This window comes from Hibiscus syriacus, unplaced genomic scaffold (assembly GCF_006381635.1).
Source record: "Hibiscus syriacus cultivar Baekdansim isolate YM2019G1 unplaced genomic scaffold, ASM638163v2 tig00110704_pilon, whole genome shotgun sequence".
Classification (NCBI taxonomy): domain Eukaryota; kingdom Viridiplantae; phylum Streptophyta; class Magnoliopsida; order Malvales; family Malvaceae; genus Hibiscus; species Hibiscus syriacus.
Genome location: NW_024062830.1, coordinates 45,305 through 60,390, shown reverse-complemented (window position 1 = coordinate 60,390; position 15,086 = coordinate 45,305). Strand labels below are relative to the sequence as shown.

The following is a 15,086-nucleotide window of genomic DNA, read 5'->3' as shown; positions in this document are numbered from 1 at the left end:
AATGGAATTGTTCGAGTATTTACGTTTGTAAAGTATGTATATTATCAATAATTAAAAAATATTATAAATAAATATTATCTTATAATCATTCTAAATTATTAAAAAAAATATTGAAACAAAAATCTATTCAAATATCAAGTTATTAGTTCAATTTAATAACTTTAATTTTTGTAGGGAGTGGATTTCGATAAAGGTTTCTTAAATTAATGGACGTAATAATAAAAGATATGACCCTCTTTCTAAATTAGTCCCTAAACTTTTGAATATTTTGATTTTATCCCCAAATTCATCCAAATATATAATTAGTTTCGACCATAATTTAACCTAAATTTTGTTTTTTTAAACATATAATAATATAATTTGACCTAACGATTTTATTAACAAGGGATGCGGTAAGTGTATATGTATAGTTTGGGATGAAATTGGAATGTTCAAAAAGTTTGAGGACCAATTAGAATGAAGGTTATAGTTTAGGGATGAAATTGAAATGTTTAAAAGTTTGAGGATTAATTTAAAATAATAGTTATAATTTAAGGATAAAATTAAAATATTTTAAATTTTAAAGACTAATTTAATTTAAAATGAGGATTGAAGACACACAAAGCAATTAACTCAAAAAAAAAATATAACGAAATTTATAGCAAGGACCCATACACGTGGATGTTTACATGACTACTTTGATTTCCGAATTGAATCATTGCTACATTTTATAAGAATATTCCACATCTATTTTTGTTGTTGTTGAAAATTTTGCCAAAAATCAAGATCAATTTGATGATTTAAATCATGACAAACACTCGATGTTAAAAAGTAAAAAAGGAATTAGGATTATCATGAATGAAAGGTTGTAGGTCATTATGATGGTGATGATAACTATATACTTGATTGATGGGAATTAATTTATATTTAATAAATAATTAGACTAGGTATTAACTTATTAAGTTAATTTGCCCCCGATGAATCAAAACATCTAGAAATTGTCTCACACAGTGAGATTTTTTTATTCTAACAAACTAAATTAAAAAATTATCAAATATTATCTTTTATTTTATTTTATTTTTTTATTATCTTTCAAGATTGTAAAGTGATAACTATTGCATGAATGTTTAAAATGTTATATTTAAATGAGTGGAAAAATCAACATCTAATGAATATGGGATTTAATGATGTGATTGAAGATGATACTTATTCATGTATGTCGTTTTTGTCACCTAACCATACTCTTGATCTCGCTAACATGTATTTTTGACATGTACCGTGCATTTCTTCTTTTTAGATAAAATTTGTTTTTTTCTTTCGTTGCTTTTTTTATCATTGACTGTGTATGGCTCAAAACCTAGTAAATGTGCACTTCATCAGTTGCAAATTTTCAAGATCGTGTCACGCAAGTAAAAGCTTATCCAATCAGTCACACTTTTTTGAATTTGGATTTTATGTGTGCAAAACTGTACCCAATTAATTGTGTCCGTCCTAAATTTCAATTACAAACATTATTTTAATAATTAATTAGAGATAAATGTCACTTTCATATTTAATTTTAAAAATAATATATTAAGGTAAAAAATGTCTTAAAATCTTGGAGTATTATGAGTAATATAATGGATAGTAATGTATTATGTAAGTAAGAAGATGAACAAAATCAGTGGTCTCAATTGTAAAAAAAATGTCGTTCTTTTCAAATATATTAGGTTTGAATTATTGTGTAGGCATATAAATATTTTTTAGGGTTGACACATATATGTTAACAAATTTTGAATGGATGGGCATAAATAAAATTTCAAGATGGGTATCGTCAATAAAATAAGTGATTGATCGAAGAAAATTTAAATTTTAAGGTATCATCAAGAAAATTTTAAGGCGGTCACGTACCTGCTCTCAGCCATCAATGGATCTGTCACTGCATGTAGGGTATATATATGTATTAATTAATTATTTTTCTTAAACGAATATTATTTTTTAATCACTTTATACTATTAAAAAATATTATATGTAAGTATATATTATTTTTTCCAAAAACAATATTTGAGAGTTAGCAAGTTGCTAGGCTAGAAATCAGAAATCCTCCTAGGTTCTTAAATAAACAATACCTAGTGCCTACCAACTATAATATCTAAAATGAGAAAGTGAATTAATAATATTTTAATTTGTATTCTTCTCATTATTCATTATAACTATTATTTTCCAGCAAATTTCAATGATATCAACTTGAGTTGTATAAATCCACACAAAAAGAATATATAATTTAAAAAAGAAAATCTCAATTTGGCAAAAGAGTTGGGTTTTTTTTGGAAAAAATAAAAATATTTTAATCTAATACTCTTTTTATCTATGGGGTAAATAATATTTTTAGTACCCCGACTATCATTTTTGTTCCGTTTTAGTCATCAAACATTTTTTCAAAGTTATATCAACGTTATGTTTTAGTTTCATTTTGGTCACCCGTCGTTTAAAAATTGTTGAAATTATATTTTTCTTTATTTTTGCAACAGTCAGGTGAATTACTTATGGTAATACATCAACATTATCGTCAATTTTTAAAAGTGAGCGACCAAGACAGAAATGAAACCAAAACTAAATGTTAAGTTTGATTTTGAAGAAAAATAATTTTGTGACCAAAAAGGAACAGAAAATGATAATTAATATACTAAACTTGTAGTTTACCCTTATCAATATTGATAGTCTGACGTAACCATTTCGTTTCATTATTGTCCAGATGATTTCTGGTCCAAATCAGAATAGACAAAAGTAAACTTCCAATTGATGACTGCCAAGTGTAAACTTACACTCTTTGCAACGGGAATTTTACTTGGTCTATTTCTAAATTGAATCTATGTAGTATACAGGAATTTATAATTTAATCCATTTACTTTAATTTGATATAATTTAACATTTATATTTTCATAATATTTTTGATGAGTTTAAATTGATAGTTCTCTTATTTTTTTTGCCAATAAAGTGATGATGCGAACTTTTTCTATTAGTAATTTTGTAATACAGTCAAAATTACTCAAGATTATATTTAAATTCAAACATATCCGATCGAAATAAATTTATATATCAATCAAATAATTAATTTTTTTTAAATCATCATCACTTTACAATATAATAATATTATTAAACCTTAATGACAATATAGAAAAATATAGAGATCTAAATTATGTTAAATTAAAGTTAAATATAACGGAAGTCATTTAGTTATGTTCAAATAATTATCTTGGTAATTAAATTTTTAAAAGTAACAAAATAATTATTAAATTTATCAATTCATTACAAAATTATCTTTTAATTTATCAATTTTTTACAATTTACGTTAAACTAAAGGTCCAAGTTAAAGTATAAAGTATATGAAAATATAGAGATCCAAGTTATGTTACATTAAAGTTGAAGTGTATTAGATGTCATTGAATTATGTTCAATTGATCATTTTGGTCATTAAACTTTTAAACTTATAAAAGTATTAAATTTATCAAATTATTATAAAATAATTATTGGATTCTATAAATTATTACAAAATGATCATTAAATTTATCAAACTTGTATAATTAATCATAACATCACAATGATCAATTTGTAAATTTAATTACTGTTTTGTTAATTTTAAAAGTTTGGTCTCCAAAATAATTATTTGAGCATAAATCAGTGACCACTGGTGTAATTTACCATAAATTAAAATAGTGGAAGTAGATCTTGAATATTGGAATAATAAAGGGACTACAAGCAAAATTAGATCTTTTATGAACTCGAATTGCTGGTATGCAAAAAAATAGGATCTGATCTATACGTTGATCTGATATGAAAATTCAGATATCCTATTTGTTTTTATTTTCGAATAGTTCAGATTGTATAGTTGGAAAAAATTTGAACAATCAGATTAGATACAGATCATAAATTTCAATTTCAAATTATCCAAAAATTGAAAAGAAAATTGAGTTTTTAGATTCTAGATAGCCTTTAGACTAATAAATGAATAACTCACTAATTTATTAAAGCTCAAGTCCAATAAAAATTTAATTATGTATTATGTATGAGTAATTAAATAAATATATTTATATATAGTAGATGTATCAAATAAGTTACATTAAGTCACAAAATATAAAATATAAAATTATTTTTTACATTCAAATTAAAATTTATATTCGGATTTAGATATTTAAATATCCGATCAAAAAAATCAAATATTCATTTTTAAGATCAAATATAAATCAATATTTTAGGTATTTAAAACTTGTAGATATCTAAATTTGTTAATATGATCGAATTTGATATCTAAATTTGCACGTTCCTGTCTCTAATATCAGCCGCTACGTAATACAGTGTTTAATATCGACTTTTTTGCACAAAGCATTGGTTGCGGTACAGCTGTCATCTGATCTAGCCAACTGCCGTCAGTTAACTTTTGGCACGTCGCTTTTGTTTTCTTATCAATAACTATTCATTTCTTATATATAAATAGCATAAATTAAATTATTTATAAATATGCTAACGTAAGCTTCATATAAGTTTTTACACAATTGGGGGTGTAAATGAATCTACTTTCAACGAATAATATAATGTTTGTATTAATTAATTTATTTATTTTTAAAGATGCTTGTATTCTTATGTTTAGCAATCGTAAACATATTTTTTTTGTAACGTTCACAAGCATACTCGTTTATATATTCGTTTAACATTCACAAACATATTAGTTTATATATTTAGAAATTAAACAAAATCAAATATGCTAAAGAAAAAAATGATAAAACACGCTACTGGTGCTTAAACTCATTAATATTTACAGTTTAAACTTCAAATTTCACTATATGTTCAGTTCAATCTTTACATTCACCAATATTTTAAATATATAAAAAAAAGTAAATCAACTTGTTATGAACCGAAATGAACAAGTTGATAAACGTGATTGTTCATGAACATAAATGAACGAGTCTATAAAAGAGTTTATTAGTGAACATAAATGAACTGAATACACCTATGTTCGTGTTTGTTCATTTATTAAATGAATATAAAATTTTGTTCATACCCGTTTATTTAGCTTAACAAGCAAACATAAACGAATACTATACGAACAATTCACTGAACATTATGTTCATTACGCCCTTATACACAATTATGAACTCATTGAGTGGTCTTAGTGTCTAATTCAAACAATTACGTCTACAAGATGTATGTTGTCATTGACTAAAAAATATTCTGAACATATATTACCTACATTTTTAAATTGGTATCTATAATTTTTTGTAATTTCAAATTGATATATAAATTAGATATATTATCTCATGTTGAAACTCAACGAATTTTTACTCTCAAATTGATATTCAAATTTTAATTTTATCCATAATTATGATATGTTTGATATTTTTCACAGATTTTTAATTTTTATAAGAAAATATATATATATATAATAATATCATATTTGACACATGATATAATTTTAGATTTTCGTGTCATTAAAAGTTAATATAATTAAATACTCAAAACAGTGGATGAAATTAAAATTCATTTACGAAATTAGGAGTAATTTTTTTAATGTCAACTTGAAAAGATTGTTTAGTTTAAGTAGTAAATGTACACTTAAGCTATTAATTAATTATAATTTTGGTATATTGGTACATATGGAATGGTACCATCGAGTCAAGTGAAAATATTTTAAATAATTAAATTGATGAATTTTATTATATTACTTATACTTGATTTAAAATATTATTTGCTTGAATGAGTGATCAAAATGAACCCAATTAAATAAAAGCTTAATCTACTTGTAAAGGTTATTATACAAAATAATATTTTTAATAAATATTTAAATAAATTGACTAAAATGATTAGCTATTATATTTAATATAATATTACTAGTAGATCAAGATTTGAAAATATGATAAAACAATGGTTAGTAAAGGTTTGAAATTAATGCAAGTTTCAATAAATAAATAAATGGATTTTTACCATTATTGGCTACCAAATATCTCTTTCTTATATGAACTTTTTGATTTGATTTGAAGGTGACGCTATTCTCTCTATTTTTTTAATTATTATTATTATTATTATTATTATTATTATTAATGTTAATTCGACATGAATTGATAAGCATTGATCTAATTTTATAAAATTGATTTTAAAAAATAATTTGAATTTAGACATGATTATATTTTATAAAAGATGATGTAATCAGATTTAAATTTAAGATAAAATATTCTTGACCTAGGATAATATTATATTTTTATATATTTAGCGATAATTGTTGTAGTATTCATCTTTTTATAATTTTTTTAAGTGTGCCTTATTTTTCAATAAAATAATATTATTTTAAAAATTGACGTAATTGTACTTTTAGACCTTTAATTTTTTCCCCAAAAATTCTAAGGCTTCATCTCTTTATATATTAAGAAATATATACATTAAGAAAATACAATATCTTGAAAGAAAAAAAGATAGGATATTTTATAGTAAGAATATGAAAAATACAAATTGCAAATGAATCCTATCCTTTATGGAAAGGGTGGAATATTTTTAGATAATTCTAAAATATAATTTGTTGACATAAGGCTGAAAAAAATGTAAGAAATTGGTTACAACCGAAAATCTTATCAAAAAGTATAATTTTTATGTTGGATACAGTAATATTTCAATTGTAATTAAAAGTATTTTAAATTTATAAAATTTTTAAGTTAAATATAATAACATTTTAAATTAAAATCATCTTAAATTAAAAGACCGCACAACATAACTATTCACTATTTTTTTAGCAAGGAAAGTGGTGGAACTTGTTAGACAAGATAGTACATCTTTAATTTCCCCACTGGCCACACGAGGCTAAACTCACGATATAATGCACTCAAAATAAATAATTCACGATCTAATGCACTCTCTATATTATTTGCTGAAATAAACAGTGTGGTCGTAGGTCGTCATGTCTTTCGGGCGACCTACTACGTCGCCATACCTTCCCGGGAGCTGCACAGAGATAATGGGCCATGGCTTCCCGAGAGCTGCACAGAGATAATGGACGTCTACATGGCACATGCACGTCCCCAACACCACAACACAGGTCGCCATGCACGTCCCCAGCACCCAACACCCCAACACAGGTCGCCATGCACGTCCCCAGCACCCAACGTCCCTAGCACCCAACACCCAACACAGCTACAAGGTCGCCATGCACTCCCCTACAAGGTCGCCATGCACTCCCAGCGACCTACAAGGTCGCCATGTACTCCCGGCGACCAAGCCTCGACCAAACTTATCCTTGCTGGCGACCAAACTTCCTCGTGCATGGGTTGGGGGAATGCATGGCGACCTGTTGGGGACGTGCATGTGCCATGCAGACGTCCATTATCTACCGGGAAGCCAGGCGACGTAGTAGGTTGCCCGGAAGGCATGGCGACCTACGGTCACACTGTTGATTTCGCCCTATTTCAGCAAATAATATAGGCAGTACATTAGATCGTGAATTATTTATTTTGAGTGTATTATATCGTGAGTTTAGCCGGCCATACGGTGTGTTTATTTTATTTTTTAATCTTATATAATATTGAATAAATCTGTCAATTTGCATTCTAAATAAATTGAGAAAAAGATTGTAAGGATTGAGTGGACATCTTTGTCTTAAAAAGGAAAAAGATCATTACAATGTTATAATAATAAATTCTAATAAATTTAATAATTATTTTATAATACTTTGATAAAATAAATTATTATTTGATAATAACTCAATAATTTAATAATTATTTTATAATTTTAGAAAATTCAATGATTACAACAATTTAAAACATCTGATATACTTTTTTAAAAGAAGAGATAAATTTATTGAAAAGGGAAACTAAGACACGAATTCCCTTGAAAAGGGACTCCAGGCTTAAGACACCTGAATAGATATTGTATCGAGCCAAAACCATAGTAATCGCATACCAGGGAAGCAAAACTAAAGAATCAGCCAGAGAAGCACTCTAAAACAACTTTGCCCCAGAAAACTCACATTTTCAAAGATCGAACCAGATCGGGATAATGAAGGAGATCCATACCAGATGCCAACGCTTGAGGCCATTTACTTTGACCCAGAAGCCGATTCCAAGTAATGCAAGGTCGAATATCCGATCCGGGGAGAATTTATCGTTTTTAAACACGACTTCGTTTCTGTACAGCCTTATAGTCCATATAAAAAAAACTAGTTTCCAGATTGGTTGAAGGTTGAGCTTGACTGGGCAAGAGACCCAGGCATGAAAGGCTGATCTAAAGTCCCCAGGGAAAGTGAATGAAATGCACCATAAACTCAGCCATTTCATCCAGACGGACCAGGCCAATTCGCAGTGAAAGAATAAGTGATCAATAGACTCAGCCTCTTTGCAACAAAGTACGTAATTAGGACTATTGCTTGGGGCAACTCCACGCTTCAAGAGTTCAACTAACGTGGGAACTCTACCATGCACAGCTTTCCAGACAAACGATTCGACTTTAAGTGGGGCTAATTTTGCCCACACAAGATTCCACACCTGGTTTTCAGCAGAATCGGCCGAAGAGATGATCTCGCAGAACCGCTTCGGATAATATTGGCCATCCGGTGAACCAGTCCAAATGACATAATCGGTTGACGGCAAGGAAGCAGTTGCTCTATTCAAAAGCACGATGAAACTATCCCAGATTTCCTCCTCCCATACAAACAAGGTTCTGCGAAGTTCAATAGACCAATGCCATGTGTCTTTTATCTTCTCGCTAAAATCCTTCACATAGCCAGATTTGTTCAGAGCCAGCAAATACATTATTGGAAAGGATTCCTTTAGGGATGCAACCTCAGTCCAGAAGTCGTGCCAGAAATCGATGGATTTACCATCGCCAAGGACAAGTTTAATTCGGTTGACAAAGACTGCGTCCGGTTTAGAGATAGGATGGGTGATGTTTCTCCACATCCATTAGCATTTTCTTATAGGGATCGGAGAGTGGACAAGGGCATTGGTTTTGTAATCGTATTTTTCTCCCACAACCGTTCTCTATAAACGATCAGGTTCCTTGCCAAATTGCCACGGCCATTTGTTCAAAAGAGAGCGGTTTTTTTTTACCAAGGGGCGTTTGGTTAAGGGTATCTCACATTACCCGGGGAATGAAATATCATTCCTCCGTTTGGTTGACAAACATTCCCTACCCCGGTAATAAGTTATTCCTAAAAGTGATATTTTTTTTGATATATTACCGGAAATGTGATTACCTTCCTTCCCTTAGGTATTGTTACATTCTTGATGTTTTAGACTAAAATGCCCTTAAATTTTTTTCTTCAAAATATCATTCTTATGTAGTTGAATAAAAAAATTATACAAAGATTAAATTGCAAATTTATCCTTAAACTATGTTAGATTTACAAAAAAGTCCATAATTAGAATTTTATATGAAGTTCAGGGGTTAAAATAAAATTTTACACTTTCATTAAACATATTTATCTTTTCAATTTTGAAAAATATATATATATATATATAAATTTTATGAATTTAAATTTTTTAAAGCAAATATATAAATTAATTATAGTAATATTATAGTAGAATTCAACTTATTAAAAAAACAAATATATAATAAGAACAATTTGGTAAAATATGTATTTCAATAATCTTTTATTTCTTTAACAAAACATTATAATCTTACATTCCTACTAAACGAACCAAACACAAAATACAACATTCTCAGTAATCTTATTCTCGCTAATAATCATATTTCTACTGATAACCTTATATTCCGTGAACCAAGTAAAATTTTAGCCCTCGATTTGGGGATCCTTAGCAACTATTATGTACTTTCAATTAAAACATTTGTCTTTTGTTTTATTCATGATGCATGCACAATAATAAATACTAATTTTAATGCAATTTTCAACTGTCAAAATTAGTTCGTGTATATAATAATTTTTGGGTAAAGTACATAACAAGGTCATTGAACTATGTTCAAATGACACTTTTAGCTATTAAACTTTTAAAAAGTTATAAAATGATAATTAAATTTATTGAATTGTATCAAATTTCTCATCATGATGTTACAAAAAATGGTCATTAAAATTATCAAGTTGTTATAAAATGATCATTAAATTTATTGAACTTTATTATTATTATTTTGCCACGATGATCATTTCATAATAGTTCAATAAATTTAATTATCGTTTTATAATTTTTAAAAACATAATGCTAAAAACTATTATCAATTTCATCGAAACAATTATTGATATACTGTAGCTACAAGAAATAGTTAGAAAAGAATCTTTTTAATTTGTCAAAAAAATATACTAAATTGAGAACTTTTTAAAAGTTAATTAAGTACTTTCTATAAAGTTATTTTCTCTCTCTAGATTAACCCAAGATATGGGCAATGCTTACTTTATTTGTTCTTATTCCTCTTGAAATTTGGTTTATTTTATTAGAATATTTAATTAATATTATTTATTTGCACATTCCTCTTGAAATTTGGTTTATTTTTATTAGAATATTTAATTAATATTATTTTATTTGCACATTCTTTGTTCCACACAAATATATCTGAAACACACTAACTGATTTTAAATATTAAAAACAATGGATTTAATTTTTACTAATACATACGTTAAGTTTAATTGGATTGATATTGTCTTTTTGTAGAAAAATATAGAATCAAAAGTGTTTCAACGTTTAATATAATTAAAAATAGAGATGCATATGAGTTGGGTCGGGTTAAGTTTTTTACCCATCAAACTCGATTCAACCCAAATTTAGAGAAGTTTTACTTGATTTGAAAATCGATGTAATTTCTAAGATAAAAATCCACTTCCGGCTCGGCACATAAAATTCTCATTTTTATTAGGTAAAACAAGAATCTAATCGAAAAAATATTGATTGAAAGGAGTAATATATCAATTATTACTACATATATAAAAGTCAATTATACTAATATTACCGGTCTAGTTAGGTTGAATATTTTTTATCTTGAACTTGACTCGATCCGACGTTATCCTTAAAAAAAATCTTATTCAACCCGACCAAAACTCATATTTTCAAAAAGTGATCCTAAAAAATTAAGTTAAATTAAAAAACGGTTGAATTTGAATCATATATCCATCTCTAATTAAAGATATGTCAAAATATTATATTTTTGTGAATTTTTATATTTCATTATCAATAAATAAAAATGATAGTACATATGGTGAAAATCAAACCTTATGAAATAATGATATATATCGTGTAAATTGAAAAAAAATAATATTTGTATAAAAAATATAAAACCTTTTAAACTTTAAAAAACAAATTATTCAATTAAGACATAAATTACCGTGTTTATACCAAAAAGTTTTCTAACATCGAACTTCTTACCGTTATAGATTTGTCCCATAAGATAGTAGGAATCTACTGCACTAAAAGTAGCGTTGTACAGACAACGCATCCAATCAAAACCCCCCACGTCATACTCCACCCCGATTAATTATATTTTATTAAAATTGATTATATTATACATTTCGTCGCTTTCATTAATTTGTTTCTATTTTTTAAATTTGAGAGCCGCACTTGATCTCGTAGTTTCATTTTCTACCGTTCGGTCATATCCTTAAAATCAATCTCCACCGTCCACTTCTTCTCTTAGCTTCAATCTACTAGAAAAAGCTTTTCCCAGCTCTGTTCTTTCTTCAGTTTGATGTGTGAGATTTCTCTTCTTCTTCTTCTTCCTCATGGCTCGTCGACCCTATGCATACCCGACCCTGTTTGTTTTATATATGGGCTTATTCCATTCGGTTTCGGATCCCACCGTCGTTGGTTTTCTTCTTCTTCGTTGAATATAAAAGAAGCTTCCGAATATTACAGATCGGTATTTTTTTGTTCCCGTTTCTCGTTTCTGCTCGAAAAGTAAACTGTTCCGGTTCGTTTTGATCCGATTTGGTTATTTGGATGGAGGAGAATGATAAAAAGCTGCAGAGAACGGCGTCGTTCAATACCGGCATGTCCGACGTCGTATTGGAATGCGTCTTGCAGTACGTACACGACCCGAGGGACCGCGCCGCCATTTCGCTGGTCTGCCGGAGGTGGTACGAGCTCGATTCGTTGTCTCGCAAGCACATAACCATCGCGTTTTGTTACACGACGACGACCGATCGGTTGCGGCGGCGTTTTCCGTTCTTGGAATCGTTGAAACTGAAGGGAAAGCCTCGGGCAGCGATGTTCAATTTGATACCCGATGATTGGGGAGGGTACGTGACGCCGTGGGTGCGCGAAATAGCGGAGAACTTCGATTGCTTGAGATCGCTTCATTTTAGGAGGATGATTGTTAGAGATTTGGATCTCGAGGTTTTGGCTCGGTCTAGAGGGAAAGTTTTGCAGGCTTTGAAGCTTGATAAATGCTCTGGGTTTTCAACTGATGGACTCTTCCATATTGGAAGCTTGTGCCGGTAATTTTCGATTTCCTTTTTAAATTCTGATGCTTAATTCGCGAGTTGTTAGCTTGATGGTGTTAATTTTGCTTATTAATTGCGATTAAATTCATTCTTTAATTCTGAGTCGAGTCTAATCACTCATGCTGCTAGATTTTCCTCCTGAATTTGCTTACTATAAGGTATGCTTAATGATTCGTTTCTAAATTTGATATGATAGGATAGATGGTAAATTTTGGCTGAAAATACTATTGACACAACTGGATTAGTATTTGTAGATCTTTCTATTTCTTGGTGTATGAATCGGATTTATACGTGCGATACGAGTATGGCAGTCACTTCATCGTGAGAACTGTCGATGTTTTGTATGTCGGAGAGTGGCTGAGTTTGAATTCGTACGTATTCATTCTTGTCTCGAAACACTAGTGAGGATTTGCTTCTTGTTTTTAAATGCTTCAAGTTGATTAGAGAATGTCATGAATATTTACGAGATAATGAGGTTGCAGCAAGGTATTCTAGCATAAATGATAGTATGCCGATAGCAATTTCCGAGCTTTTTCGTGATCGATCAATTAATGGTTCATTTATGAAAGTCCATGTGCTGTGTTTCATCGGGAGATGATTCGAGTTTGAGATTTATACGAAAAAACGGTTTCATAGCTATTAAAACTCGATGAATTGGCAAAGAAGTAAAAGATAAAGGGTTAGCTAGTTATGCTTCTGGTGTTATATTAGTAGATACCGAATTCATTGTTTATGATTTTAAATCTTTATATTTTTCTGCAGGCAACTAAGAACCTTGTTTCTAGAGGAGAGCTCAATTATCGAGAGAGACGGAGAATGGCTTCACGAGATTGCGATGAATAACTCTGTTCTTGAGACTTTAAACTTTACATGACTGATCTTGTCCAAGTGAGTTTCAAAGACCTTGAACAGATTGCCAGAAATTGTAGCAACTTGACTTCTGTGAAAGTTAGTGATTGTGAAATTCTGGATCTTGTTGGCTTCTTTCGTACTGCTTCTGTTTTAGAAGAATTCTGTGGGGGTTCGTTCAACAATGAGCAATCGGACAGGTATAATGTCGTAAAGTTCCCCCCGAAGTTATGCCGTTTGGGTTTAACATACATGGGGAGTCATGAAATGCCGATCATGATTCCTTTTGCATCGTCGCTTAAAAAGTTGGATCTCCTCTATGCGTTGCTCGACACAGAAGATCATTGCTTGTTAATCCAACGATGCCCCAACTTAGAAGTTTCGAGGTAGAATCACAAATCTATTACCATTTCTTAACATTTTGCTGCACTGTTTTCGTGGATTGGGTTCTTTTTTCAGTCTTTGGTCCGTCTATTAGTTTTTGTGTTTCGTGTAATGTTGTTTTGAATGAGCTTTGGCATTATGTTATAGAATGTTAGCATTTCTTGTGACAAATTTTATCTGTCATTGACATTTTCAGTAGTTGAATGTGCTGAATGACCAAAAGAGGTTTCCGATATTTTCAGATAATGCAAAATCCCGAGGAATGTTCTAGAAACGACATGCTGTTAGCTTTCGTTCTTAATTTTCGATCATGTCTTATTAAATGTATTTTCTTGATGGACAGACGAGGAATGTTATTGGAGATACAGGATTAGAAGTTCTTGCTCAAAGTTGTAAGAAACTAAAGCGGCTTAGAATCGAGCGAGGTGCAGATGAGCAAGGAATGGGGGATGAAGAAGGTGCGGTTTCACATAGAGGATTATCAGCTTTAGCTCAGGGATGCCTTGAATTGGAATATATAGCCATTTATGTATCCGACATCACAAATGCATCGTTGGAATCCATTGGGACTTATTCGAAAAATCTCTGTGATTTTCGTCTTGTTTTGCTTGACCGGGAAGAAAGGATAACAGATTTGCCTCTTGACAATGGAGTACGAGCTCTACTGAGAGGCTGTGAAAAGCTTAGAAGATTTGCGCTCTATCTCCGACCTGGTGGTTTGACTGATGTGGGTCTCGGTTATATTGGGCGATATAGTCCGAATGTGAGATGGATGCTTCTGGGATATGTCGGGGGGTCCGATACTGGACTGTTGGAGTTCTCTAAGGGATGTCCTAGCTTGCAGAAACTTGAGATGAGGGGTTGCTGCTTCAGCGAGCGCTCACTCGCACATGCCGCGTTGCAGTTACCTTCTTTGAGGTACTTCTGGGTGCAAGGATATAAAGCATCATCAAAATCAGGTCGCGATCTGATAGCCATGGCTCGACCATTCTGGAATATCGAGCTAATTCCCGCGAGACGAGTCGTTACGACTAATCAACTTGGAGAGACAGTTCTGCTCGAACATCCGGCTCATATACTCGCCTACTACTCGCTAGCTGGACCAAGAACAGATTTTCCAGATACTGTTATTCCATTGGATCCGGTGCTGTAAATATGACCCCTTTCCCCCCCCCCCCCCAAGTTTCCGATCCACGTTCTGTTTATACAGATTATGTACTTTACTTTTCCCTTTTTCTTTTACGGTTTAGAGGGTTTCCGATTTGATATTTTTCGTTTCCGATTTCATTTCTCGACTGTCTTGTAATAAAGATTGTGTTTTGGTCTGTAATTTTGAAAGCATTTGCAGTCTTAAATTGTTCCTGGTGGGTTACCATGCAACAAGAATACAACATTTTACATTGATTCTGCAGGTTGAATCTTAGCTTGAGAAACATTTGACAGTGACAGACACTTGAAATGTTTCAATTTAAAG

The 15,086-nt window shown here is 30.3% G+C and overlaps 1 pseudogene; it reads left to right on the top strand.

The window, feature by feature from the left end:
* The first annotated feature begins 11,642 nt into the window (after nt 1–11,642).
* Nucleotides 11,643–14,968, top strand: LOC120138653 (annotated as a pseudogene).
* Nucleotides 14,969–15,086: the final 118 nt, after the last annotated feature.